Raw genomic sequence first — 14,684 nt, forward strand, 5'->3', positions numbered from 1 at the left:
AGCAAAACAGCAAAAGATGAAAGGCGTGAGCCGTGAACGGCGCAGACCGATGAGAGCGGCTCCTTCAGTGACGTGCGTGCAGGAAACTGGTTTCATGCGGACCCGCCCGTCCACTCCATGCGTCCTTGTATCTGGTCTCAGCCGAACGGCTAGATTTGTACTATCGTCTGCTCACATCAGCCCATCGCTCACGCTTTTTTGGTCTTGTTTCGATTGTCATGGTTAGCAATTGTTTCTGATTGTGTAGCACTTTCTGGAAGCCAAGCGGCACCACCGATTGCACAGGAACCTTCGACGAGTCATGTATAAAAGCCGACGTGTTTGACCCGCAGATCAGATATACGACAATTGCCGACTCTACTACATGTCTCTCTCAAATTCTTTGCCTGAAAATATCGCGAAATGAAAACACGTATAGGGCTGCGCTCATATTTCACATTAGGGAGTACTGTAATCGTCGGTATCTTTTTTGTCCACTTTCATTTTCATTTCTGCACTTAAAGAAAAACAATAACTTCCCCTATGCTATACTTGGCATATCTGTTGGTTTCACATCAATGTGTTTCAGAAAAGTGGGCCTTCAGTTCCCTTTCTCCTTCATTTCATAGCAAGGGTCTTGAATCACGCAGGTTTGATGCCTTAAAATAACATACGACAGTTTATTGGTCAGCTGCCTACTCATAAAGTTCACATACTACGTGTTACCATTGGCCAGAAGAATGTTCCGCATCCACTGGATTGGCCTGAGTGGCACTCGCTAACACTCCTAGAGCTACACACACATAAATACCAAAGAATGTGGATGTTGGAACGGTTGCCAGACTTGGAGCTTGCAGAGAACTTAAAGGATAGTGCAAAAAATTCATTTTTCTCACAGTATCATTTCATGCATTTATGACACTAGCTAAGACGGCGGATAGGATAGATATATCTACCTTTGGGCAAGCAACAACAGGTTCAGCTGCTTGTTGTGTTTTGGTTTCGACCTTTCCCAGGGCCTTTCGCAACCTTTTCACTAATTTGGCTGCCTCTGGAAATGCAAAATAAATCAGTTATGAAACTAATCGTGTAAGGTCCTTTAGTGCACACCTAAATCACAATAGACAGGGGCTTTTGGATTTCACCACAGTCAAACTGCACCCACGTAAGCTCGATGCAGCCGACCTAGGTGCAGTGAAGGTGTTTGGGCACAAAGACAATTTTTCAGTCATTTTAAATTGAGACGCACCGATACACTTCTTGTTAGTGGCTATGTAAGTCGTAGAAGTTTTTAGCAAGTGTTCTTCCTTGCTAAGTTCACATCTGTGCTCCAGCAGGCCCATTCCATTCAGTTCTTAGAGCTTTGCATAATTTTTAATGAAAGTGACATCTGCTGGACTACATGCCAAGATCCAAGAAAGCCATTCTACCCTTCAATTCCTCACATTCGCAACTGATTAAGAGAGGAATCGCAAAATCATGTTTCAGGTCGGCTCTTGTGAAGTCCTGCCTACACAGGATAACGGAAAGCTTCGGTCACCAAGCAGAAATGTTGTAGCAAGCCGAGTTCTAGCTTCTGCTCCTTTAAGCTGTCGCAAAAACACTGCTTAATCAGCTGTGCAAAGAGCCTGCAGTAGACGTTTTAGGTACCCCGCAGAAGAGGCATTTGTTTGAGTTTGTGCCATATGTGCATAACATCTTGCACGACTTAGGAAAGTCGCAGGGAAGAATGGGGTGGATTTTGTTTTCTGTGCCATGCAAGTTGGCACTACCATGCAAACGCGACATGGGCAGTCAAGTAAGGAAATACTGCATGAAGAAACACGAGTATCAGTATGTCGCATGCGCTATAGCACAACAAAAGTATACTTCTGTTGCGTACAGAATTCCTGAAGGCTGCGGGCATGCTTAGTTGGGACAGGCTGGCCAGTGCTGGAACCAGAGCCAGTGTTTTGAAATAAGGAGGAGGGTCGAATCTTGCTCTACGCTCAAAAAGTGTAGTTACTATTTGCAATTGAAGAATGCAGGAGTTGTAAACTGTATAAAACCTAGAGTGCAAGCTTTTGGAAGCGCTCTTAATAGAGAATTATGGATCTTATATGTGCGTTAGCGTGACTTCGGTGGCACATTTAAAGGAGTACTGACACAAAAATTTTCATTCTTGTTTTTTCTGCTGTAATAAGTAGCTAATGACCCAGCAATCACGGTGCAAAACCTCGTTTGCTTCAGAGTGCGACAGGTAATTATTTGGAATCTTCTTTGCAGCGACCAGTCCAAGTTTCGGTTTCAGAGAGCAACGAAATGGGAGAAGAGGGATTGTAAACACAGTGACCATGTGATCGCACAAAACTGCGACGTGTTCAAGACAGCGCGCTCGCAGGCAAGCGAGTGCTCTGTGAGCGAGCTTCGTGTTGCTAGTTCGTCGAGCTTTGCGACGTCGTCGCGCCGTCCTCGTTTTTGTCGTCCAGCGGCGACTATTTCCTCCAGGTAGGAGTCGCCACCATATTAGACGTGGCCAGCCACTTATGATTCGATTCGCCACGGGCGAGCTGGCAATCGCTGGGAAACGGTGTAGGCCTAGCTCGCTGGCCGTCTGATCCGGGGCTGACGGCCCTTGCGATCTGTCCGCAGCTCGTAATAAATCACCTATATTCGTCAACACAATCAACGTCTGCACATTTAAGACGCTCATAACTGACCATGCAATTAGTTTTGCCAACGGCGTTGGTAGCGATGAGAAAACACGTTAGCAAGGTGCAATGACCACTTGCGAGCCAAAATCACGCAACGTTTCACAACATGCACACTTTCGAGATCACTTAACTCTAAAAGCTATCTCGTGTCAGAAACAAATAAGCCAATTATTGTGCCGCCGTCAGTGGCGAACGAGGCCAGCATCTCGACCAGGGAGAACAAAAAAGCACCGGGGCGATCGGAGCGGGGAGAAACTTGCTCGCTAGCCCCGCCCCGACGACAGCGCAAACTCTTGACATAGCGTTTTCTTGGTTATTTACAATCCTTCCTTGGTGTCTATATCGCGAGGTGCTGCACTTCACGGGTGGCTGCGCACACGTACTTTTAAAATTCATTTTAAAGATGTTCTAAGCTGTATTCGCCGCTGATATTTTGCAGACGATGTGTGTGTGTCCACCTAAATCGATCTCACGAGTTATCTCGACTTCAAATTTTTGTGTCAGTACTCCTTTAAACAAAGAAGCGCAATTTATGGCTAGGCACAGCTATGCTGGTTGATTTACTTCTGTATAGTTTTTTATGCCTCTAGTGCGCAATTGACGAGGTACACATTCTTCCCAATTATCATGTTTCATGAAGAGATCGTGCACATGTGGTTCGATATTATTGTCGTATATCCTTGTTTTTGCGCCTGCTCCGTTGCTGGTTTCGGGGTGTCTTGGGTGCAATGCGCGCATTATGCTGCTGCAGCAAAATTTTCCAATGAAGCGTTGTCAGTAGTGCTTGTGCCCTCTGTCTCGCCTCACACTGTCACATCTATTGCGCTTTCCTGTACTCAAATAAGGATGCTACAACAGGTTTAATATATAACAAGAGGTCAAAGGATGAGAGAAAAAAAAAGAATGCACATGCAGCGCTACTCGCACAAACAATCGGAAAGGGGTAGCAGAGAGCACCACGAAATAAATTTGAAAATGGGAGCTTACGGCATGTCAATAAACAAAATGTCATCCAACTCTGAGGTGCAGTCAAAGGGACTGAGATAGATAACATTTTGTTTATTGACCGTGCCACAAAGCTGACATTTTCATTTTGTTTATTTCATGGTGCTCTCCGCTGCCCCTTTCCAAATTTTTGTGCGAGTGGATGTATGTTCATTTTCTTTCCTCTCGTCATTTCACCTCTTGCTATATTTAAATCTGTAGCATTAAACACGACTGTTCCTGTACCAATAAACAGAGGGCAGTCCAAACTGATGCAAAGTTGATTCCTTCAGTGCTGGGGTGGTTACAGGCTTCATCGGTGAAGCAAAGCTGCTAGATTACATGCATTTACCAGCATGTCGGTGTCTGCTAAGGGCCGGCTCAGTGTCCTTACATGGCACCAGGCAGCACATTGACACCGACTTGTTTGCTATTTATGAGATTATAATGTTTTGTGTCAAAACAATCTTGCTCGCTTTCAATGTGGTAAGTCGTCACATTATGATCTCAACTTGGTCGTCATAATGCAATGATTAAATTTTGTTAATTATTGCATTCTGGGGAATTCTAACTCATTTAGCGCAGGCAGTCAGCAGCAAACAGGTCAGAGTCAATGCACTGGCTGGTGCCGTGTAAGGACACCGAGCAGGTTTTTTCTTTCTGGGCTTTTACGTGAAGGTCAATAGCAGACAGCGTGATGAAGGTGAATACATGTAATCTAGCAGTGTTGCTTGGCTGAAGAGGCTCGTAACCACCCTCAGCACTGAAGGAATCAACTTCGAATGAGTTTAGCCTACCCTCTATTTGTTAGCAGAGGAGCGCTCTTGTTCATGCATTCTTTGTCGCCAAGAGGCTTCCTCAAATGATGAGACATATTGTTAATCTCGAGACCGGCAGAATTAAGAGCACTTCAAAAAAAATTTTTCTCCCTTTAACCAAAAATTCTTTTAATAAAAGTTCCTCAGTTTAAAAACAAAACAATGAGCTATCAGAGGAGGCAGTGTTATTGCATATGTTTTCCTAGGGTCACTTCATTGTTAAAGTAGCAGACTGAATCAGTTTCTTTTTTTTTCAAATTCTTCACCTGTGTGCCCTATTGTGCCATATTCCATCCAAGCAAATGTAATTGCGCAGTAGCGCTCCTGACCACTTGGCTGATGTAAACTTTAAGCTCTTGCTGGAAAAATGCCTAACTACAAGTTATTTTACTTTATGGCCTACTAATATTCTAGAAATCGCGAATGATGGATGAATGCATTTTTGCGTAAGGCTTCTCTTATCTGCAAAATTTTGTTGTGTTCTCATAACAAAGAAAGAGTGTTTTTGCCAGTGCTTTTTATAACATATAGTTTGGCACCTTATTACAAAGTTCACATGGTACCTTAGAAGCGTGAATTGCTGGGCTAGTTGGTTCATGTTAACAAGGCGAAAGAAACCAGCGAAAAAAACCAAGACGCAGGACCAGAGGGAGGCAAACACGCACACAGTCGCCGGACTTACAACTGATTTATTCGAAGCATCCACGTACTTTTAAATACAGCTCTTCCTGTTCAAGCGCACGTGCAGAAGAAGCCAATCAGCCACATGAAAGAATTCAAACTAACCCGATAAAAATCGACACTCTTTCTCCGTGATAAAAACGGAAGGATCGCTTACGCAAACCCGCTCGTTCTTTTTTATAAAGAAAGCTTCCAGTAGTTCACGCTCATGCTTGGACTTGCCCCTGCCGATGACGCTAGTACTGTGAAACAAGGGCGAGCAGGGGTGACAAGCCCTCACATGCAATGCCAAGTTGCTTCCTGTACCCGATCGTAGCGTGTTGGCGTGCTCTCTGAGTTGGTTACTGGAAGCTTCCTTATAAAAAAGAACGAGCGGGTTTGCGTAAGCGATCCTTCCGTTTTTATCACGGAGAAAGAGTGTCGATTTTTATCGGGTTAGTTTGAATTCTTTCATGTGGCTGATTGGCTTCTTCTGCACGTGCGCTTGAACAGGAAGAGCTGTATTTAAAAGTACGTGGATGCTTCGAATAAATCAGTTGTAAGTCCGGCGACTGTGTGCGTGTTTGCCTCCCTCTGGTCCTGCGTCTTGGTTTTTTTCGCTGGTTTCTTTCGCCTTGTTCACATGGTACGAACGGAAGTAACATCCTTTTCCTCAAAAAATGTTTCCTGACATGAATGTATTTCTTATGTTGAAAAGTCTCCAACTTCTTTAAGAGCACTGGCAAGTGATCAAGCACCAAGGTTGTGACATTTGGCACGGGAAGACGCTATAATGTTGTGACAGCATATGTTGAAAGGAATTTACCAGCAACGTGATCGCGCTCCTCTGCCGTCCGCTTCATCCTCTCTACTTCAGCTCTGAGAGCTTCATTCTCTTCAACAAGCTGCTTTACTTGAGCAGCACAGGTGCTGCATGAGTTGATCTGAAATTAAGAAATTGTGTTTATATTCTAAAAACAGAATGAATTGATTTAGGTGTGCCAGCAGCATGCACACAAAAAATATCTGCGGGCAGTTCATTTTCACAGACTTTCGATGAAGTTATCAACATGTAGGTTTTTTACAAACACCACATAATTAAATTTTGCCAATGGTAGTTGACACTGCTGTGGCACCATCAAATCAAGCGAATGGCAATACCGGTTATTCAGTTGTTTGATGCACAAGTTATTGATGGGTTAGGCTGCCTGGTTGGTTGACAAATAATATCTGAATATTGGGATGTCCCGTTTTTCCCCCCCCACAGACCTTTAACTAGGTTTCAACGACAACCAATGGTCACTTGCTCATACTGCATCAGGTCCTCTGCATTTTCGAGTCAATTTTATAAACAAATTATTAGCTTATGGCAATAATAGGAAAAAGCACCGAACATCGCCGGTATTTTTTAGCGATGCCTTTTCCCGATATCAATGCCTCTAAATGGTTTTCGCATTCCTGAATGGCTCCTTTCAATTCTCTGCCCAAGGCACAGCATCGCTTGGCCACTCACGACAAAAAACACTAAAAGGCATTGTCAGTGGGAAAAGGAATTGCCCCAGAAACCACCCCACGCTTGTTTCGACTAAATAATCATGGTTATGTACCAACCTTGTTACGTAATAAGCTTATTTGCAAACAGTCATAAATAAGGGTTAGCATCGTAAATTTACATGCATCTTCTTTTGGTCATAGTGTGATGAACAGCCAGCTATGTAATCAAACCGTTCAACATCCCTGCTATTTATTTCACACGCACAAACACATATATATTATGTTTTTCAATAAATGCACCACCAACCACCTGTAAATAAATTTAAAAAACGGCAAAGCAAAGAAAAGATGCAGCCTGAGGTATGACTACCTTACAGAGTGGTAGCAGCAGCATGGTAATGCTGAGTATGAGAAATATGGCTCTACAGCATAGTAATATCATTCTGGCCTGAGGATATTGCATGCATTACTGAATGGTGACAAATTAAAGTGTGTCACTGCTGCAATGGTTCTCAGAGACCTCCACAGCATTACTACAGCAAGTCACTGACAAATTTAAGGACAACGTCGGGGGCTCCATGGTTAACCAGAAGCATCCAAGAAATCCTTCACGATTTTTAAAATTTTCTAAGCTATTTTGACTCTGCCCCACAAGTTTCTTCAGAGTGCTAGCAAAGTTTTACCCCACATATTTAATGGTTGTTCAGATGCAGATGTCACTGTTCAAAAAACAAACTTGTAGTCCCCTTTAAGTGCCAAAGCACACGTAAAGCATAACTGAAGAACTTATAGCGACATTTTGGGCTGTCTAATAAACATACAATTTTACAGATTATGAATTGTTGCACTTTGCATGCGACACTGTGACACAACACAAGTTTTTGAAGAAACTGTTCCCAATACCAAATGTGTTCAAAAATCTGCCTAACCAGTTAATCGAGCCATATATCCTGAATACTCCTTTTTTTATAGATCCAGATAACCAGTTTTCAAGGCTCAATTTGTTATCCCTCTGGTTTAACCGGATGCAGTTTGACTGATGCTTTGTAAGCACTCGTAGAAACTGGAGGCTCAGACCGTTGCAGCTTAGAGCTTCTGCTTTTCTGTGTAGTCATTCTGTCCAAAGAAAGTCTAGACACACACTCTGCTGCAAGAGGGCATCTTCAGCACATGAAAAATAGATGTCTATTATTTTTTAAGTTTGTGCGCACAAGCACTTTTCGCATGCAATGGTTTGCCGAACCACACCCTTGATATTATCTGCGTTCAATCAAGGTATAGGCGACAGATCCGCCATTTTCACCTTGTTGTTCAGATTCATACAAGATGGTCAATGAAACTTAACCAGATGGTATACTCACGTTTTCTGTTGGCAGATCCGATTGCGCAGCAGCCTCCGACACGAGACGGCCTCTCTTTTTTTCGAGTTGCTGTGGATTTCCTGTTAAATAAATGGTAGATGCTGTTATTTATGGAGTATTTCATAAATCCGCACACATATTAGCTGCCCAACCAAATGCCATCAAGATAAAAAGAATAATAAGGACGTTTCAGCAATAATGCCACCAGGTGCTTGCTGCTAGACACCTGTGATGATGATGTGTAGTGTTTAATGGCGCAAGGGCCAGCTATGACCAAAGAGCGCCATGACACATGGTGATGGGTTCTGAATGTATTATAGATGGAGTGGACAGTAGGATGCAAATGGTACATAAAAGGTGGCTGTAAAGAGGCCTAAAACAAATCGCTATAAATTGCGTAAAATATATGAGTGTTAAAATAATGACAAAGACTAATGGTGTGAGCTATGAGCGTAAAGGTTTCATTACAAAGCGGTGACATAATAAAATATATGCAATAGCACTATTGCCTCAAGAGGTCCTTGAAATCAAGGACTGAGAGGCACGTGCTGTAAAATGTTTTTCCACTGCAGCTGCAGCCTGCAAGTCGAGGCTGCGCTACAGATACCCTGGCCAGATGACTTGTAACGTGTTTACATCTGCTAAAAACTTTAAGACGGCATTAAAATCAAAAGGCGGCTCATGGCTAAGAAAGCATGCTGGGTGAAGAGGGATGTGCTCACGATACGCGGGATAAAAGTACTTTTTACGCTGAGCTTCTATTTCTGGGCACTGGATAAGAACATGGAGAACTGTAAGTATGTCGCCACACCTATCACATGTCGGAGGATCACTTCCTGTAAGGAGATACGAGTGTGTTCCATAGGTATGTCCTATCCTTAACCTGCATAGAAGCACTTCCTTGTGTCTTGTTTTCTGAGATATCCATTTCCCAATTCTTGGCTTGGTTACATGTAGCTTATTTGACACTTGATTGTCCCACTGCCTTTGCCAATATTTCCGTAATTCATGGCGCAGGAAGGGCTTTAGGTCAGTGAAAGGGATGGCTATGTTTGTGTTTGTATGTTCAAAAACTACTGAAGTGGCACTTTCGTCTGCAGCTACATTGCCTTTGATACCTCTATGGCCAGGTACCCAGCATATTATGATTACTTGGTTGTCCTTGTAAGCTGAGCATAGCAAGCTGTACAGTTCGTTATAAACTGAGTTCTTGTGTTTTCGTAGACTCGTTAAAGCTCTAACGACACTCAATGAGTCTGTGATCACAATTGCTTTTGTAATATTCATGTGTTTTATGTGTTTGACTGCTGAAAGGATTGCGTATGCTTCCGCTGTAAAAATGCTTGTATGCGGATTTAGTGCCCCGGACACTGTAAAAGTTGGTCCCAAAGCTGCTTAAGCAACACCAGTAGAAGATTTGGAGGCGTCCGTATAAAATTCACTGCAAGAATACTTCTCCCGAAGTTCAAGAAAATGCGAGTGTATGTGTGCTTCAGGTGCCCATTTTGATATTTCTACAAAAGAGACATCGTACTGGATGGTCTGCCACTCCCAAGGTGGTGGGAGCCTAGTAGAAGCCATCAGGACATTCTCTAGAAGAGAGAAGCCTGTTTCTTCAGACAGGGCTTCCAATCGGAGGGACATAGGAGGCCTAGTGGCTGGGCGGTTACGGAACAGCCTGGCCGTGGACAAGTCCTGAATAATTGAGTGGCATGGGTGGTCTACTGCAGATTTTACCTTCAAGGCATAGGAGAAACTTAAATATGTCCTTTGGAAGAATAGAGACCATACGTCTGACTCGACGTACAGGCTTTGTACAGGACTAGTCCTGAAGGCACCTGTAGCAAGGCGGATGCCTAGGTGGTGAATAGGATCCAGCATTTTCAAAACACTAGGCCTCGCAGAATTATAGACTACTGCTCCATAGTCAAGACGCGATAATATAAGACTTTTGTATAACTTTATGAGGCATCTCCTGTCACTTCCCCAGGATGTGCGTGACAAAAGCTTCAGCAGATTCATAGTCTTGAGGCACTTTGCTTTAAGATACTTCAGGTGTGGGACAAAATTTAACTTGCAGTCTAAAATGATACCTAGAAATTTATGTTCACGGCTTACAGATAGTCGTTCTCCATTGATATCTATTACCGGGTCCCGCAGTACACCCCTCTTGTTAGAGAAGAGGACACACGTACTTTTTTGAGGGTTTAATTTAAAACTGTTCTGATCCGCCCACTTAGACAATTTATTTAAGCCAAGCTGTACTTGTCGCTCGCAGATATTTAGATTGCATGATTTGTAACCTATTTGGATGTCATCCACATACACAGAATAAAACATACTACGTGGCATGACAGTATACAGCGAGTTCATTTTGACGATAAATAAAGTACAGCTCAGCACACCACCTTGAGGTACCCCAGTCTCTTGCGTAAATCGACGAGACAGGACGTTACCAACTCTCACACGGAACGTGCGATTGGAGAGGTAACTCTGAATCACAATCAGTAAGTTGCCTCGAACTCCCATTCCAGAAAGATCACGGAGGATTCCAAATCGCCAAGTTGTGTCGTATGCCTTTTCCATATCTAAAAATACTGACAAGAAAAACTGTTTGTGCACAAAGGCATCACGAATATTTGCCTCGATGCGGACAAGGTGATCTGTTGTGGATCTACCTTCCCTGAAACCGCACTGTAAGGGATCGAGTATTTTGTTACTTTCAAGAAAATGGATGAGGCGGCGATTGATCATTTTCTCAAAGAGCTTGCATATACAACTTGTCAGAGCTATAGGCCTATAGCTACTGGCCGAAGAAGGGTCCTTGCCATCTTTGAGAATAGGAATTACAATTGCTTCTTTCCATGCAGTCGGAATGTAGCCGGCAGAGAACATGGTGTTAAAGAGTGACAATAGTGTTTTGTGGGTTTCAGGGTGTAAGTGTTTTATCATTTCATATAGTATTCTGTCACTTCCTGGAGCAGACGCGTTACTACAATTCAGTGAAGCCTGAAACTCCGCCATGCTAAATGGACGATTGTATGCTGCATTGGCTGTGTCTTTCCAACCCAGAGGCTGTCGCTCTGCTTGTCGCTGATATCTTAGAAATGTATCTGTATAATAGGAGGTACTGGAAATATGCTCGAAATGTGCTCCTAGACAATCAGCCTGGTCCTCAAGAGTGTCTCCTTGTGTGTTTACTAAAGGTAGAGGATGAGTTTCGCGGCCTTTTATTTTGTTTACCCTGTTCCAGGCTTTGCGTTCGTCTGTATAAGAGTTGATGCTGGATATGTACTTTTCCCAACTTTCTCGTTTAGCACGGCGGCGTGTTCTTCTACCTTGTGATTTAATCGCCTTGAAGTTAATTAGGTTTTCTGTGGTCGGGGAGTTACGAAGGAGATTCCAGGCCTTGTTTTGCTTTTTCCGGGCTTCCCTACACTCCTCATTCCACCATGGAATACGTCGTTTCGAAGGCGACCCATTTGTTTGGGGAATACATACTGATGCAACATCAATAATAAACGCTGTAATGTATGCTACTGCAGCGTCAATATCAAGTGAAACGACATCGTCCCAGGGCAAATGTGTTTCTTCGCGAAACCGCGCCCAGTCAGCTGAGTTGACTTTCCATCGAGGAACGTGTGTAGAGCACTCAGATTGTTTTGTAAGGTTTAGTAGGATGGGGAAGTGATCACTTCCATAAGGGTTATTGATCACATCCCATTTCAAATACGGCACAATTGTACTGGACGCTATGCTTAAGTCTATGGAAGAAAATGTTTTGTGTGTAGGGCTGTAGAATGTTGGTTCTTTTTTGTTAAGCAAGCAGGCACTTGAAGAGAGTAGGAAGTTTTCTATTAGTCGTCCTCTCGCATCACAACGAGAGTCGCCCCACAGTGTACTATGTGCGTTTAGATCACCAACGACTATGTAAGGGTGATAGAGTTCATCAATAAAGCTTTGAAATGTTGTTCTAGAGAGTTGATAACCTGGGCGGATGTATACAGACGCGATGGTGACTAGTTTATTGAACAGCACTGCTTCGATAGCAACTGCTTCAAGAGGAGTTTGGAGTTTCAGTTTCCGACATGCAACGCCTCTGTCGGCAATTATAGCTACACCGCCCGACGCTGTAGCAGCATCGTCCCGGTCTTTCCGGAAAATGGCGTATTGCTGTAGAAAGTTTGTTTGTGTGGGTTTAAGATGTGTCTCCTGAACACACAGCACCTTTGGATTGTATTTGTGTAAAAGTTCTTTAATGTCACCGAGGTTGTGCATTAAGCCTCTCACGTTCCAGTGTAATATTTGTGTGTCCATATTGTTTGTGTTTTTGGGCTGTGTGTCAAGAGATGAGTCTAGTTGGCTTACGGAGCCTTTCCAGGCGCCGTAATCCGGGGTTTGTCTTTCTTGGAGCGGTCGCGAGAATCGCGTCGCTCCGGAGGCGCTGGATGCGCCGCCTGGCTTGGGGTTGTGTCCATCGACTCCAAGGAGCCGCTGGACTTCCGCTCAAGCGAGCGGGGTGTTTTCGGGGTGGGCCTTGCCTCGAAAAGCAGGGCCTTGGAGGCCACCAACCCAGAAGTCGATGGGCCTTCCTTAAGAGACGGCGCAGCAGCGCTGGCTGCTGTCGCCTGGGGGGCTGGTGGCACCACCGCGGCCACACTCTTTGTGGACCGGGCCGATGCCGGAGTCTGCTGCGACGTTGCCCCCCTACGCGCCGCACCAGAATACCCTGTGGAATGAAGAAAAGAGATACGCTTTCGTGCTTCTTGGAACGAAATGTTTTCTTTTACTTTGAGGGTTATTATATCCTTCTCTTTCTGCCACGTAGGGCACGCTCTAGAGTAAGCTGCATGTCCACCGTCACAGTTCGAACAGTGGAGTGTGCCATCACAGTCATCTGAGGGGTGACCATGGTCACCACACTTCGCACAGGTTTGTCGGCCTCGGCAGCTTTGTGAACCGTGGCCATACCTCTGACACTTGAAACACCTTCGAGGGTTCGGGATATATGGTCGGACTCGGACTTTCGTGTATCCTGTTTCTAACGTTTCTGGCAGCACACTGGACGCAAAGGTGACGATCAGATGTTTAGTTGGAATTTCTTTGTTTTCCCGTTTGATTATTATTCTCTTCACTATGGTAACATTCTGCTCCTTCCAGCCCTCTAGGAGCTCTTCCTCGATCAGGTACAGCAGATCATCGTCGGAAATCACTCCTCTGCTTGTGTTCATCGATCGATGTGGGGTCACTGTGAGGTTCACACCACCGAGTGAGACCAGATTTGCGAGTTTCTCATGTTGTTTGTCGCGGACCTCAAGAAGGAGGTCACCGCTCGCCATCTTTGTAACATTGTAGCCGGGACCAATTGTTTCGGTGAGATTTTTTGCAACAGTGAAAGGTGAAATCATTCTTACGGTCTTTTGAGGGTTTTCACTATGAATGACATGGAATCGTGGAAGGGTCTCTTTGCGTTGAAAGAAAAATTGAGCTGTTTCTTCGGTGCGCCCTCTTTTTGAAAGAGGACGATCAGGTATTTTAGGGAATAATGCGAATGCCATACAGGTTTATTGATTTCGGCAGCGATGGTAGCCGCCCACCATGGAGCCCAACAAGGGGACGGTACAAGGTTTGAAGATTACCTGCACACGCCAGCTATACACCGCCACTATAACCTAATATATATATCCAAGGCTGGATATAATACACAAGGTTAACCCTTGCCGCCCAGAAATTCGGAAGTGAGAAGTGACTAGAAGACAGGACAGATGGAAAAAGTGAGAGAGAAAGACAAAAGATTGAGGAGGGGGACAGGAAAAGGCGACTGCCGATTTCCTCCAGGTGGGTCAGTCTAGAGGTGCCGTCTATGTGAAGCAGAGGCCAAAGAGGTGTGTTGCCTCCGCCGGGGGGCCTTAAAGGTCCAAACACCCGGCATTAGCTCAACCTCCAGGATCCCCCTTTCCCCAGACACCGCAAAGCCACGCACGGCTACGCATGGGAGGGTCCAACCCCCGTGTGCTCAGGTACGTGGTGGCGCAACTCACCAAACGCCTGCTTGCGCAGACGCCCCTGCGGGGGCTAGACACCTGTACTGACAATACTATTTCCATGTTATCGAATGAGCTATAGAAAAAAAGAAAATTATTGAGCCACACTTTTCATGGTTTATTCAAAAAGTTTTGGTAACAGCTCCCAAGCACAGAAAACATACATATATGCAGGCACTCACACACAAACACCAAAAAAGGACCCCCTGATCACAGAAGCACATGTTTGATATAAGAGGGTTCAACCCCTTTATTTACATACAATTAAACACCCTTGCTTGGTGTTATGTGGGTGGGTGCATGTATGTGAGTGCGTTTTGTGTGCTTGGGAGCTGTTACTACGATGAATTACCCACCAGCTGAGCTAAAAGGTTTACATTCATAAAGTTGCAAAGCAGCCTAGCGAGGCAATCAGAATCAACGTCATGAGAAGGCAGTTATGCAGATATATTTAAATAAAACTGACTTTGAAAAAAGTTTCTTGTTTCTTGTAAGCTGCCACTTAAAAGGTGTTCTCTAGGCCAAATATAGCGGCACACTAATTTTTGTTTTCGGTGTTCTGCAGCGGGAAAAAAGCCGCACATGTCGCGAAGAGCTACTTTTTTTTTCATTATTTTTAGACTAACTTTTGTAGATTTTTTTTTCGTGAGC

General features: G+C 44.3%; 1 long non-coding RNA gene across 1 annotated transcript; it reads right to left on the reverse strand.

The window, feature by feature from the left end:
* Positions 1–521: 521 nt before the first annotated feature.
* Positions 522–8,070, reverse strand: LOC125941913 (uncharacterized). The gene is made up of 3 exons (XR_007464678.1): positions 7,990–8,070; positions 5,961–6,078; positions 522–1,030 (listed from the first exon to the last, which is right to left on the reverse strand). It is a non-coding gene; the product is annotated as an uncharacterized LOC125941913 (long non-coding RNA).
* Positions 8,071–14,684: the final 6,614 nt, after the last annotated feature.

This window comes from Dermacentor silvarum, unplaced genomic scaffold, assembly GCF_013339745.2.
Source record: "Dermacentor silvarum isolate Dsil-2018 unplaced genomic scaffold, BIME_Dsil_1.4 Seq606, whole genome shotgun sequence".
NCBI lineage: Eukaryota > Metazoa > Arthropoda > Arachnida > Ixodida > Ixodidae > Dermacentor > Dermacentor silvarum.